Here is a 16,132-nt window from a genome sequence, read left to right on the forward strand (position 1 = left end):
CATTTCATTACTACGAAAGCATTTTGATCAAACATCCAGCACACACCAAATGAAAACCAGTGTTAACTCAGCATTGTATTGCTCATCCTCGTTCGTTACTATTTGCTTGCTAACAGAACTAGGCTACATTCTCTCCCCCACACAGAGGAATAGGGAGAGGGTAATGCAGGGATTACATTCAACACCTCCTGTAGTTAAATACAAATAATAAGAAAATTGCATCTCATTGTCGATTCAATTATCAAACTCCCATTTAGATAAATTCAGCTTGCCACACATCCTTGACAGTCTGTTGAAGTGCTTCTGCACTAGGCCTTACTATGTACACTGTTTTAGCTTATGAGTAAAATGTCAATAATCATGTCACATTCTTCTGAAGCAGATACAGGCCAATTGCAGTGATAGAAACTTTTGCCTGAAGTACGCGGTAGAGTTAAATATTCCCTGTGCAGAAGATGAATTGCTTTGCAGTATTTACAGATATTTTTCTTCTACTATTAAACCCCTGTTTACTCATGGTGCAGAGCTGTTGGAGCTGACATTTTTACCTTCTTCACAGTGTGAGCTGACAGATACACGTGGTTGGCCCTCAGATGAGATTATGGTCAGTTTTGGTTGGAGATTTTGTACTTTGTCAAAGTATACGTGCATAGCCTTTTCTACATTGCCACAAATTATATGGTGACCTTTACAAAAGACTGTAAAAATTGTAGCACTTTGAATATGTGCTTGTGAGTACCTGCTTTCATTGAACAGGCACGAAAATGTATTGAATGAAAGGAGACGATCGTTCTGCTTTTGCAAAATGTTACATGTCTGACAGATTATTAACACCAGCACTGTATTATATCTGCATACTTCATGCAATTATCGCTTTTATTTTGTGGCTGTTGGATATGTTATGATAAATACTGAAGTGCTGGACTAACTGCAGCATTAGATATCTGAATCTGAAGGTATTCAATTCAAAGTTTACTGGGTATTTTCAATATTTAAATTGGTTCCACCTAGTATTATTGATAATGGAATTCTACAATTGAAATTCTGAGGTAAATGTTTTCACAGTTCTCTACTCTGCAATTTTATTGTTTAATTGAACCAATCCAATAGCCTTTTGGTTTTTGGAAACAGATCTGTATTCCCCAACCCTGAAGTGTGCAGTGTTGTAATCTGAAATTAAATTACGCTATTATGAGTGTAATGTCATGATTTCATTGTACTCTGTATCTGTCAGCTGTTTTATTTCACGAGACATTCTTTGAAATAAGTTGATTAATGGTGTGCAATTTATGTAACCATTGTTTCTTAAAAGATCATTTATGTGAATATAAAGTGTACTCTTCTACAGCGAATGCACGCAATTGCTTTACTTGCTGCATGTACTTACTGAAGTTGTCTCATCTAATTTGCACAACACTACAATCTTATTCTACCACTAAGACTTTATAACCACGGCCAGGGTTTGCTACTATTGCTGTCTTCAATAGCGTCAGTTTTAAATGTAAACTTCTCACACAGTTCAATACATCAATTTTTAGAAGCATTTTGATGTACAACATGTGATATTATATAATAGATTATATTTAATACTGAACTGACCTTGTTCTTTCTTTGGAATCTAAGAGGATTAAGCTAACTTCAAAGACTGCATTTAGGACAGTATTAATGGATGCATTTTACTAGGCGACCTTACTTGTGATAGTAATGTATGTTATGTGTCTGCCTCTGAATTGTTTCTCTTTATAATATTGCAAAGTGTTGTTAAAAACTAGTCCTCTTCATCCCCCTTGACAACTCAGCTTTGATCCAAGGGCACCAAACCCCACCCACACAATCACTTATTTTATTTCACCGTGCCCCTGCTTAACAAGGGTCAAGGTTGGCTTTACAAATTGGACAAACTTAGGCTTTCCTTTCTTCAGAAATGATTCCCCAATCCCCACTTTGGCAGTTTGAACCTTTCTGGATCAGGTAATCATCAAACTTTGTGCTACTCTTCTAACCCCTAATTAAAGGGTCTTGTCAAGGATTTGTTGGTATCTTGGAAGATCACTAACGTTCAATAAATCCTGGTACATAACAGTTCTCAAAAGAACATGTGACAGGTTTATGTTTAGGGGGAAAAAAGGAACAAAGCTTAATGTCCTAATTGTTTCAAAAGATCTCTTTAATCTGATCGCTGATACTCCTTGCTCTAGTACTGCTCATGTTATACCAAGAGCCTTCTGTCAAACTAAATTACTCACTTTCTTGTGGATCACAACAATGGACCAGCTTTACTGGAAGAGTCTAATGATTTACATATAGTTGCCCTTAGGTGCATTCCTGTCTTCAGGGATAAATATGATTTTGTTTATGACTGCACAAATATGACACCCATTAGAGATGCTGCTCATACATATCCTGTGCATACTTACCAGACGTTTCCAGGAATTAAAGTAGGTTCACCATGTATGAAAGCTGGCTTAAGTAAGTGGCTAGAGGTTATACAAAATCTTAGTTAAACACTTTTTACCTCTGGAGGCAAACACTAATCTGAATTATTACTGCAAAATGCCAGTAAGACCAATGTTAGGAAGATTTGTAGATTTTAGTTTTCTTCTCTGCGGGAAGTGGGTGGATTGCCATGGGGAAAGTCTCTGTACCGTCTGTCCTTGTATTATGACTGCACATAAAACAAACTTTTAAATGTTATTATTATTTTTTTTTTTATTTCTTGGCAGATGCCCTTATCCAGGGCAACTTACAACATAAGTGCAAACAAAGTGCAAAAATACAGTGAAGTACAAGGCATCAATCATTACAAATTCAATTTAGCTAAAACAGCAATTCAAAATAATACATTTTACAAATTCCAATTTACAATTTACACAAGTACAGTAAGTGAGGTCCTACATCCTGGACGGTGAAAGCTAAGTGCTGTCAAGATGTAGGGTCACAGTCAAGGGCTACGGGAAAGGGAGCAAGGAGGAAAACAATCAAGAACGCGAGAATCATAATAAAAACTGTGAAGTGCTATCTAGCAGGGATAGAGGACTAATATTACAAGTACTGTCAGAAAAGATGCGTCTTGAGTAAGCAACGGAATGGACTCTGCTGTTTTGACTTCAGTGGGCAGGTTGTTCCACCATTTAGGGTTCAGGGATGAGAAGGAGCGGCTCTGGAGGAAGGAGAGTGGAGAGGAGGCAGAGTTAGTCTTCTGGCACTGGAGGAACGCAGTGGTCTGGAGGGGATGTATGGAGAGACGTAATAATGTTATAATGATATAATGATGTTCAAATAGCCAGGCACGTGTTCAGGTGAGAGTGATGAGGATGTTAGCCTGATGGCCCTCACTCCCTAGTGATGCGTAGCCAGTGTTGAGGACAGTTCTGAGAAAGACACTGTACAGAGTGGCACAGTGCTGTGTAGTTGCTGTAATGCTTTGGTTTAGTGGTACCTCCCTATTGTTGTCATGGATATATGGACTGAACAAGCACCTTAGTTTAGGTTCAGTCTGAACAGTGTTTTCCATGTGTGTTTTGTCATATGTTTGGTATCTATATTCAACGATCAATTGATAGATATATACAGAACACAGTCCAGTTTGTATTTTCATTGCTCTCGTTGTCATTTTTAATCTTCACATTATATACAGCTCTGGAAAAAATTAAGAGACCACTGCATTTTTTTTTAATCAGCATCTCTACATGTATGGTGGCCATTCCATTCATAATTATATTTGGAATTTGGGAGAAATGTTGTCAGTAGTTTATAGAATAAAACAAAAATGTTCATTTTACCCAAACACATACATAGTAAAACAAGAGAAACTGATTTTGTCCAGAGCTGTATTCTCGTCAATTGTGTTTAGCAAATAAACATTTTACTGTCTTTAAAAAAAAAAACAATTGTAATCCACAAGTGTTTGTTTGCTTTGTCACCCTCCAATCTACTAGACTGTGAATTAATGTGGTTGTTGATACAACCCCTCTAAATTACATGGCAGGAAAGAAGACTGCTTATCCTCCGAAACATGCACCGTCAACCAGCCTGATTTTTTTCATACTAGAAGCAGTAGAGTTAAGTCATCTGACCTGAGGGACCAACACAGCTGCCAATGATTACACCTGGTAATCTACAGGGGTGCTGTTGATCAGAAAGTTGAGGATGCCCCAGCACACGTACTTTCATCTCGGACAAATGATATACCTCAAATTGGGGAATCCTGTCACAGTTTTAATGGCATAACTCAGAAGTGAACCAGTAATCGTTGAACTTTAAAGCTTTTTACTTCAAGATATTTTGCCCATTAAACTACCTGGGAGTCACTTGTTTTTAACCATCTCCAAATAAAAAGTTTAGTAAAAAGCTATTTTATTCAAAGCCCAGAATGCTAATGTCAAAAACCTGTATGTGGGTCACTGTTCTTGATAAGACTGTAAGAGGACGAGAATTATAATATACAGGTGAACATACATGGCAGTGTGGATTTTTCTGTGAGATTTCTGAATGAATTGGAACCTCTTAAGGTCACCTCAATGACTCAGTGATATTCTCCAAACATCTCTGCTTTTAACCCTTTCAGAGCTGGCCTCTTTCTGCCTCTGTTTGGTTATTTTTCTTTTTGAAATTTGGAAAGTCTTATAAATAATGCAATTTGTATTTTTAACTTACATTGTTAAAGGGGAACTCCACCAAAAATCCATAATTTCTCGGGTTATTTTGTAGGTAGAAACATTTTCTGTGGAGTGAGTTTTTCATGTCCATCTCATTCTATGTATCAGCAATCAGAGATCGAGAAATAGGTAATAAGTCATGGGGGTGCTAACTCTGGAGCTTCTTGCTGGAAGCCAATGGAGGAAATCAGAAAAGTCTCTAAAATCAGAAAATAACATTTTATTTTTAAATTATTTTCGTGACTTTTCTGATTTTCCCCATTGACTTCCAGCAAACCAGCTCCAGAGTTAGCACCCACGTGACGTCACAGCATATTTCTCAATATCTGATTTCTGCTACATAGAATGAGCTGGACATGGAAAACTCACTCCACATAATATGTTTCTACTTATAGAATAACCTGAGAAATTATGGATTTTTGGTGGATATCCCCTTTAAAGCTTAGAACATGACAAAAATTAATATCAAGATATTAAAAAAGTAAAAAAAAAACATGAACAATCTACTCAGCTGATGTAGAATTCTGACATTTAAGCAACTAAACAGTGATCCCAAGGACAAACGGGTTAATCGGGTAAACCTAGCTTGTGCACTTGAGACTTTTCAGACTTGGAGGTAGTGAATGATCACCGACACGTGGTAAGTGTGTAATGAGTAAACCGAACCTAGTAATTTCATAAAAAAAATTACAAGTTGTTTATGTCAGCTCTGCTAGTTAAATTATACTGCTGAATAAAACATTTTTAAAGTTAATTATGTTCAAGTCTAAAAGTCTTATCTGTACAGGTTTCCTAACTACCTCACTGAAAATCGTTGGTTCTGTAGCGTTATGTTGGGTGTATTTTGATAAGAGCATTTGGGCTCTGAGCTGAAGCACTGATCTAAAGAAGACCTCTCCCCCCCCAAAGTTATCAGATTTCCTTAGCTCATTTTATTGGAACTGATTTGCATCAAAGTGACAGTTTTGGGGAGGATGGCACCGAGAAGAGGCCAAATAGTTTGGAATTCTGCTATGAAATGTCTGGAGAAAGGGGCCTGTAGGTGATAAAAACTCTTTGAAGTGGACGAGAGCCGAAATCCCGACATAGAGCTACGAACCCAGGCCAACCGGCATTTCCAAAAGATGGCATGGATTGACATAGTCATAAATCAAGCCCCCCTCCAATAGGACACTGGGGGCTGAAACCAAAATCCAATCTCAAAAACTCAAGAACCAATCACCTATTGATCTGACAGACTATAAGGAACAGCGGACAGTCTTTATCTTTCTCTCTCTCTCACCTGAACCAGTAACTCGCTGCCACAGCTCAACCTGTAGCTCTGTTGCCAGAACCAGAACCAGAAACCAACCAAGTCTTTGCCGGCAACAGAAGAGTTAAACTGGGAGAAGGAGATTGAGCCGTACGAAGAATTCTTTTAAAGGACTTTATTAAATAAAGAACTTTACAGACTGCGCTGCCCGCCTGTGCCCACCTGATCAGTGGAGTTTTACAGCTGGACAATTGACTAAGTCGACTGTATATGAAAGTGTCAGTCATTTAAATAGCTATTGAGTCTTAAGAAACTTGACCCTTGGAACGAACAGGGCCCTGCTTTCCTCAAAGACTTTGTCTTCAAGTAACTATGGTGGAACCCTGCTTACAAAGAAGATTTTGGAGCCTTCAAACCAGTGGAAAATCTGTTTGGAAAGGACTCTACATTCGCGAAACCCCAACTTCCAGGTGCATCGACTGAGTGGAAGTTCTTGGACAAAGCCGAACCGGACTGCCTTTGTTCCAAACCACACGGACCTCGTGCCGTGTGCTGTTATCTGAGCCCGAAGACAGAGAGGCCTCTCTGTGACGAAGTTCAGATAAGTTTAACAGTTTGGAGTTCATGATTCATGACATTTGAGAAATCAATTAGAAATGTTAATCTGTGATTCATAACTCTAGAATGTGTAATATCATTTAGTTTTCTTAAATATAAATGTGTGTTGCATTAAACTGTTTTGTTGATAATTTTAGAAATAAAATCTGTGAACGCCGAGAAATATCTTCTCATTCCTGTGTAACTGTTTAGTCTGAAATTGACACAAGTTAATAGACATTAGATTATTGGTGGCCCTGCCTATCCTTAATCATTGAATAATAATCAGTTAAGGGAAATTGTGGTAACAAGTAATGATAGGATCTTTTTCGGCACCTAAATGTAAATGAGACTGATATATATGTAACGAGAAGTTACCAGACATAAATAATAACCTGCATAGTTATTTAATGTCTGACTAATAATACTAACGAGAGACTCACCTTCGTCTTACTAACCGGTATTGTAGTCAATGTGTTTATAACCTTTTTTGTTTAACGATTTGTGTGTTATCATATGCGATCCCATGGTCTTTGATTTGGTCACGGAAGTGATTTGTCTTTGATTTGTTGATCTAGAGTTGAATTTTAATTAGTTTTCCCCTTTTGTATAACTAGTGTAGTGCTACATTTAGTCTTTGTTTTTGAATAAATTTGACAATTTATATCTTTGGAATTGGTGTCTGCGTCCAATTATTACAGAAATTGAATTCTACAAGATTCCAGGATTCGTGGTAAGGTGATACTATAAATTCACTTCTTTAATTGAAATTTATAAGTGTACCTTACGCTACAGTTCTTTATCAGTTCCTACATCTCCCTTTATGGTAACACATTTTTAATAAAATAAAATAAAAATCTGAACAAATAAAGAATATGTATAATAAGTCAAAGTGGACAGTTTGGTGGAGAGACTGAATGTTAAAAACTAGAATATGTGCTTCTTGGATGTGTCATAATTGCAGTCTGCCTTGTCAGAAGTTGACAGCTCTATGCAGTGTAATTGCCCACTTTTCATTAACCATGCTATTGAAGATAGGGCCACACTATCTAAGGGCTACAATTATTTGTTTAATTTCAGGTTTAACTGCGTCACACCGTTACACAGGGCCAAGGATCAAGCATTTGAGTGGCTGAATGCTTCTGTTGCTGTCACTGTTAAAAGAAGAGATATGTGTCACTCTAATGGGTCTGGAGAGAAGGTAAAACTATTTTTGACTGGGTCTATATATTTGTAAAAACATGAAAAGAAACAAAACATATTAGGGTTAACGGACTAATATTTAAATTTGTGTTTAGGGTATATGAGTACAACACTTCACTGATTAATTTGAATGTACTCCAGATCCTATTTGGTATTAAAAACTTCTGCATACCACATAGATGTAATTGTTTCAAATTGTGAAGTAATTGTTTCATCAACATTTAAATGTATGTTTTCATAAGCAAAATAAATAAATAAATAAACTTAAAAGAGTCCCCAAAAGTAATTGGAATAATTTTCTAAAGATTTGTATGTTTTGGAAAATAGGCAATATGGGATCTGTCTGCACATGGGAAGTGAATGGTTCTCCTATAATCTTTTTAATTCATAATTAACAATTTCCAAACTAAATTCTCATGTTTTATTTCCTTTATGTACATAATTGCTCTGCTTCAGAAGGGATTTCACGTTAATCTGAATTTATCTTCAATTACGTTGGTATTCTACTCACATGAAATATGAGATTAAAACCAGATTAAATGCGATTCTTCATTTTATAAAACAGACTTTTCGTGATTGTATTGTTAATAATTTGACATTCTCACTTCCTCTATCTGAAATGTTGAAATTGCTTTCATGATCTCCCTCATGCTTCCATACAGACACAAGCAGTAGTTTGGTCATTAAGTGGGAACAGGTATATTTCTTAGACTCTGTTTGTTAAAGTGGTAGCAAAGAATAGCTTATTTCCACCAAGAGAAATGTTACTTTTTCCAGCATGAAGCACATCTCCCCGATGCAGACTGTCACCAGGGTGCCCAGTGAGTAATAAGCTCATACTGGGCGAAAGAAGAATTTAGACAGAGCTGAGAAACCAGGAGCATCTCTGTGCAGGTGTGAACTAATTTTAATGTCAGTCAAAAGGAGCTCTTATTCCCACTGTCACTCCTGTGTATGGACATGTTTTAGTTTGCGCAGGATAACAGGCTTTTGAAAGCTCCATAAAATCTAAGCATTGATTGACCTTTGGGGAAATGCATCTATAGAAATGGACAATTGATTGGTATCATTCATCTGGACTCTTGGAGCTTAAATTTTCAAGTAACTTCCAGCAAAACAATGGGGTCCCTTTATTATATAATAATTTTGAGCAAGCTTCACAAGTCTTATCAGATGTAAAAGGAATAGATGGTTTCAACAGATACTTAAATAATTTAAAATGCCTTAATGGAAGATTTCATCACTGATGAAAGCAGGATATAATATGAAATAATAACAGTATAACAATATAGGCTGATATATTGTGGTGCTGTGCTTGGAGGGGTGGAAAATGGATGCCTTAAAGGTCACTACACCCCCCAGAAGGCCTGGAGGATGAATCAACTGTGCGGAGCTCCTGACCAGAAGGTCTCCCCTAAACACACCATTGTTGTTGGGGGAATGGGAGCTGGGGAGTAGGAGAAGGAGTAAGAGAGAGAGAGAGAGTAAGTGAGATGAGAGTGTGAAAGAGAATGAAAGAGAACTGAGAAGAGAAGGATCTTGATTTTGACCCCTGCTTTTGGACATTGGTGTCTGTGTTAACCAAGATCCTTCTCTTCATCACAGTTCACTCTCCCTATATATATATCATCTTAATTAGCCCTATATCAGTGGCGGTTCTGAGGGGGGGCCAGGGGTGGCCAAAGCCCCCTGTGGCCCCCCTAACTATCACCGCGGACAAAACACCCTAACACCACCCCCTGGAACATCGCAGACAAAAAAACGTCAACACCCCCCTCCCCGGGAACATCACGGACAAAACACCATATATTTGAACTTGCTTCTAACTGGGGCTTGGGGTACAACATCTATTTAAAATAAACTGAAAATAGGACTGAAAGACAGCAGAGTAGATATTTTAGATATTTTTGTGTTTTACTTAAGGCACAGATGACCATCCTTCAGTGGATTAACAAATAGCTTCAAACCAACACTTCAGACAATGAGATATACACAAAATATTATAATAATTAATTAAGTGAAGACTTATTCTCATCCAAGAAGGGGGCACTTATTTATGCAAAGGAAAGGTGATATTTTTAAAATTGAAATTAAATCACAAATACATATATGAACTGATTCAAGCAAGCCAAATCTTGTTTTTCTGTATGTAAGATTATGAGTGAAACAAGTTCCTTGTTATTTTGATAACCTTATAATGACACGCCCAGTACACGGAAAGCCTGCTGTGTTCTTGGCTGGTTATGTCTGGAATGTTTGAATTACTCCTTTCAGTTTCTAAAACTCTTAATCTAGATTGGGCAGATATAGATTTTACAATTACTTGGAACATATACATTTCAAAGGGATTTTCTGCCTAAAGGCATTGTCAAGTTTAAACAAGTACACTTTCTTCAGAAACCTGGAGTTTTAATTTTTTTTGTTCCCAATTTGAAATGTGCTTTGTATCATTATGAGCTTTTCAGATGAGCCATCTGTTTGAGTTCAATTGGGTTTATGTTGCTTTTAACGAATTTTACATGTAAATTAAAGCTGTAGTTTTCTACAACATACTGTTCATATTTTACCTATTGTAGGTACAAGCATATAATAGCATGATTTATCTTTAAAAACAAACAAAAATATGTATTATATGAGTTCTATATCTTGGTGATACTATTTTTTTAAGCATTTGTGTAATTATTGTCAAACTATTTTTAGAAACATCCTCAGAGAACCTGTGCAAATTGAACCTGTTCCATGCAAAATAATATAGTACAAACAAAATTTGTGTTTTTCTTTTCTTTTTCCTTCTGGAGGCTGTGTGCCTTTCTTAAAAACTCATTTGGACAAGTGAGAAAGTCTAAAGATTGTGTCTTTGAAATGTCTTACCAGCATTCCTGGTGTTATCTTATAATGTGCTTAGGTGTTAGTGCTTAGTGAGTGATTCTGGGTTTTCCATTCTGTTACTTCAACAGCTTATTAGATTCATAGGGAGCAAGAGATTGCAGTGTTTCATCCCACAACTACAACCACACGCAGAGTATCAAAGCACTGAGTTATTTGCAGACGTTTTCCTTCGAGTTATAATAAGATAAATATTAACTTCTCTCAAGCCAAACTGGCTTGCAAATCCAGATCCTAAGGTTAAAACTGGAAAACAAATAAGACACAATCAAATGCATGTATTTGTTGATGAAATAATATCAGCTTTATAGCACACAAGCTTCAGAGGGATCATCAATCATTTAATTCAACACTTCAACTTCAACACCGTGTGGGGAATTTCACATCTCATTGCCTACCTAGAAAAATGCAACTTGATATGTAGCTCTAATTCTGTCCTCTTCAAGACATTGCTGCTTTACTGATGATTTACAGTAGGAAAACAATGGAGGGAAACTATAGAATAATTTGCATGGAGACAATATTTGTGTTGTTTCAATTAGACAGAATAATAAACAATAACATTGCACCACTATCAAAAAGATTAAAGGATTTATTTGAACTTTTGGAAGATAAAGGAAGATAATGCTTGTTTTCTGATTCTGTCAGCTTCCTCTGCACATAATCCCTGGACGTTCACTATACCTTCTCTCACTTCTCTGCTTATCCTCCTATGGCCATTGAACTGTAGCTTTCCCTCACTTGTACTTTAGGAACGTTAGGTTTGCGAAGTCTCTAGCAAATCTTGAAAACTCCCCTCAGCTCAGATCTACTCCTATAGCCCCAATGATTAATGGATTTTAAAGCCTGAACCTTGATATGTGATGTGTGCATGGAGGCAGTTTATAATTCATTTGTGTTTTTGGATTGGACTTGTATAAAAGCCAATCAATACAGCCAAATGAATATTACTACTATAATGTCCCATTAGGCTGGTATTATGTTAGTGTTATTATAATAAGGAGAGTTTACTCCTTTAGAGTAAAATTACTGATCTCTTCTTCAAGTTGTGCTCTCAGTATGGTTCTCTCTAGAGGTCAGAATCAAACCGCTTTAAACTATAGTGAGGAGCCAAAGAACAGTGACATCATTACTACAGAATCAAAGATCCTGCGACCAGGCAAGCCTCTAATCAGTCAGTTAGGTTACATGTTAATGGACATTACATAGGATTATGTCTGCAGATAACTGAGACATTCCACACTTATCTTATTTCATAATATTATATTTATACATTTAATCTGGTAATCAATGTTTTTGTTGTTGTAAAACAAATAATGGTTATGTGCTTTCCCTCGAGTCCTAAGAGACATACTCGATTAACTAGAACTACGATGAAGTCTTCCTAATAGCAGCATGATATCTACTAATGAATCCCATGTTTATTTCAGTGCTGAGTTTCTCTTTAAACAACACCAAGTGATGTGCTGTCCAAAGACATATCATCCCTTATGAAGTATTGTTTTAAGTTTGGCCAAGAGGGAGTGTGGTAATATAGAAGTTGGTCCCAAGGTATTTTCACTAGGCCTCTTTTGAAAAGCCTTTGGAAACTCAAAAGTGTTTACTGTTTTTTCCATGCTTTGACAGAGTATCCCTAATTGCAAAGTTAATGATGTATTTGTATTCTTAATATGTAGGTAGGCTACTTGCAGTTGAGTACAAAACCAGTTTCAGCACACACACACACACACATTACAGACACAAAATACATTTAAAGCCTCTTACATTTTAGCATGTACCTATTGAATTTGTGAGTTGGCAGATGCATTGTTAGAGACCTTAGAAAATGTCAGCCTCTAGATGTGTTGCAATGTGGACATATGTTTTATTTCTTTTCTTGAAAATCGTGGATAAACTGATGTATTCTGCCATTCCACATTGAAGAAATTCCTCAGTGTGCTTGGCTCCATGGGCAAGAGTAGTTAGCCGAGACGGGCACATGTTTATGACAATGGGTAAACAATAGTAGACACGTCTGTCTTCTGAGAGGATGCCAAACAATCTTTGTGTTATGTGAACTCTACATCAAAGGACTGTGTTTTCAGCCAGGGTCCTGCAGTTACTTCTATGCTCAAAGCTTATGGATGGAACGTTTAATCTCATTTTACTCAACCTGCTTTGAATACCTAACGACAAACAGTGCAACTCTAACGTGTACAAGATGTTAAGCATCAGCTCAGCACAATGTGTGTGTTGTTAAATTATTCAGAGTGTTTTCAGACATGCATTAGAAACTGTAACACAGGTTTTGCTCTTCATTGGGGGGGAAACTGTTGTATTGATTCATTTTATTTAAATGCTGGCATGCAAATTATTTATTTCCAAAATAGATTTTACCCTTTGAAAATGGAGATGGAGAGGAGAGATTTTCTCATGCTGTGGTTTTCTTTCAAGAGCTAGTGGACTTCTGTTACAGCTTTTTCTTCTTTTTACCATTACATAGCTATAAAAAAAACTCATTCATGGTGCAATCAATTTGAAAATCGAGTAGACAAAATTATTTCTGTATTTCTTGCAAATGATTCCAGCCTCTTATTTTCAAATTACCGTATTGGTATAAACATGCTGGAACATACAGCTGACGGTTTCATTTTTCTTTTTTCTTTTTTTTTGCATTTATGTTTCAGTTATTAAGCTAAGCATACTTAATAGATGATAGCATGGTAAATAGAAATTACCATGATAAACACTAATTGCACATCACTCCAGGATGCTTAATGGAGATGCATCTTTTCAGCTAGACAGGTGCTTTTCCTTGTCTTAGCAGAGTGCTCTGTGCATTGATGCAAAGCCTATTGAAATGTCTCAGTTTTCATTTAAAGCCACAAACACAAACTGACACAAAAACAACAACACTGGGATTTGTTCATTTGGTTGCCAGAATAGTTAACGTTACCGGCTCTCTGGCTATCATCTAATGCAACACAATCCACCAATACATTTTATCCCACATTCACACCAATTAATCCCTGCAGTTTAATCATGACTAGCGAACAACAAACCAAATTCACACCTCTGAGTCCTAGACAAAGATCCCTACCCAGACAAGCAAGACTACAGTACCAATGATACCATTATGCCCAACCAGCCTGTAACCTGTAACCTGTAAGCATGTACTTTAAGCCACTTTCGCTACTTTCTCCTCATCTTGGAACCACACAGCGGACTGTTCTGGTATTCCCAGCCAGGATTGGGCAGCCAGGAGAAGCATTTTTCTGAGCTCTTGGCCTATTCACCCCAGGACCTCCCCCATATGCCACGGCTCAGTCCGTTGGTGTGGCAGTTGTAATGAGGGGGTTGAGTCGGGCCTTCAGGATGTCAGTAGAGCCACCTTGCACCATGTGGCTATAGGTACACATGTTAAGCTACATGAGTTTCAACAGATGTAAAGGACTATTCAACAGCTGTTGGTCTGCTACATGAAATCAATCTTGGTTGTTTAGTTTACTTTACTGTGGAAGGTGATACTTTAATACCATCCATCATTTATCAGACTGTCGGGACACAGAACAGCATGTTATGTGTAATACCTCAGTCGTTTTGATTGCTATCACTTTCAGGGATCAGATCAGAAATATGTGAAAGATTCCCTTCAGAGCTGTGGCATTTTACATTTCCTTAACTTCTGTTAAAAACTTGTATCGATCTCTAAAAAGGCGCAATGAACAGAATGCAGTAATATATGTGTGCAAACTATCAGATAATGAGAATAGTGAATACAATCTAAAGCTAACATGCATTCATGTTTTTCATTTTTGGACCTAAAAGCACACAGGCCAGTAAATATATTAAATGAGACCCAGCCCTGGCATCTCCATTGTGCTTATCTTCAGACCATGAGATGTAGGTAACACTAAATGTCTTAATTTAGTCATCCAACTCATGAAGATGAGTGCCTGTGATTTGGTACAGCTGTAAAAAATAAAATATGAAATAAATTAATGTGATTAAACATTTATTGACTTTGAAATGTATTAATACAGCAAGACAGCAAATCCTGGTTTCCTGCCCGGTTATGAATCAGGCATCTGAGCATGGTAATTAAGAAAAGGTTTGCTTATTAGACTTCTTTCAATCTTCAGATAATGTAGATAGATAATGAGGAATTCTACTTTGTACTACTTAACATGAAAGCTTTGCTGAAAACATCATTCATGTTCCCAATCTTTTGAACAGGATTATATTTTCACTCCAAAGCTAGAGTGGATTACACAGTATTGCAGAGGTTTTAAATCTCACCCATTTCCACACTATTTACATTTGTAAATGTGTGAGTGAAGAAATACTATAACTGCTCTATTTGTATACAGGCTTATGCATGAAGTACAATTATACACCAGCTTTATACATATGTACAGTGTATTTACAAACTATTACTAGCAGTTATTATATTTAATAATATTACCCACTTTTAAGTAATCTGGAAGTTGTAACTAATAAACTAGTGACTACATCAAAATGACTACTTGCACTTTAAACTTTGTATTGTGCTTATATTTTGTAAATCGCCCTGGACAAGGGTATCTGCTAAGAAATAAATAATAATAATAATAATAATAATAATAATAATAATAATAATAATAATAATAATAATAATAATAATAATAATAATAATAATACATCAGAAGTTATTCCTGAAATGATTCCAATATAATTAGAAACAGTTTACAGGCACCTAAACTTTGTCAGCAGTACGGTAATTGCATTTATTTACATTCAAATCCTGATTAATATCGCACTATCTTGCCATTCAGTATATTTCCAAACCCAGTGGAACAGACCACATACCCTGACTAGGAACTAAAGTGGAATTAAAAATAGATTTGCTTCAATACATTGTAAGGAATTAATGTAATTAATTTAATTAACTTAATTTAATCAAATCAGCTGTGAATCTAACTAAAAACATTTGTATAATAGTGTTATTTTAAGCCCTGGTTAGTTTCCTTACAGTTTTAAATCACTGCTAACTACTCCAACAGAAACTTGGCCAGCTCTGTTATGTGTCTGTCACAACGAAGCACTTGTTTTGTTTTTATCTCAACAACATATTAAGTCATGTCAACGTTTTGCGACCCAGTCTAGGTAAGATGAATGTTTATTTGCTTTTCAAGCTATTTAATTACTTAATATGTTGTCTAAAGCATGAGCTTTTGTAACCTCAAAGCTAACAGACAATTGCATGTCACTCTTTCACCTCAGCATTATAGACTATGATATTCAAACTTTTGTGTAGAGATAAGTTACAAGAATTATGCAAATGTTTCACAGGAGAATACATATTCATATGTGGTGTTGTTGGAGTTTTTTTGGACTGAAAAATCTATATAAATTCGGAAGGGATATATTTTGCACAACAGTACAATATGTAAGCAGTGTTTAAATACTTGTAACACAAACATGAAATATAGGATATAGCAATATGTTTTTAAATTGCACTGCATTTATCTGTATATTTTAAAAAAATTCTTACATTTCTCTTTTATTCTTGGCTTGT

This window comes from Amia ocellicauda, chromosome 6, assembly GCF_036373705.1.
Source record: "Amia ocellicauda isolate fAmiCal2 chromosome 6, fAmiCal2.hap1, whole genome shotgun sequence".
Lineage (NCBI taxonomy): Eukaryota > Metazoa > Chordata > Actinopteri > Amiiformes > Amiidae > Amia > Amia ocellicauda.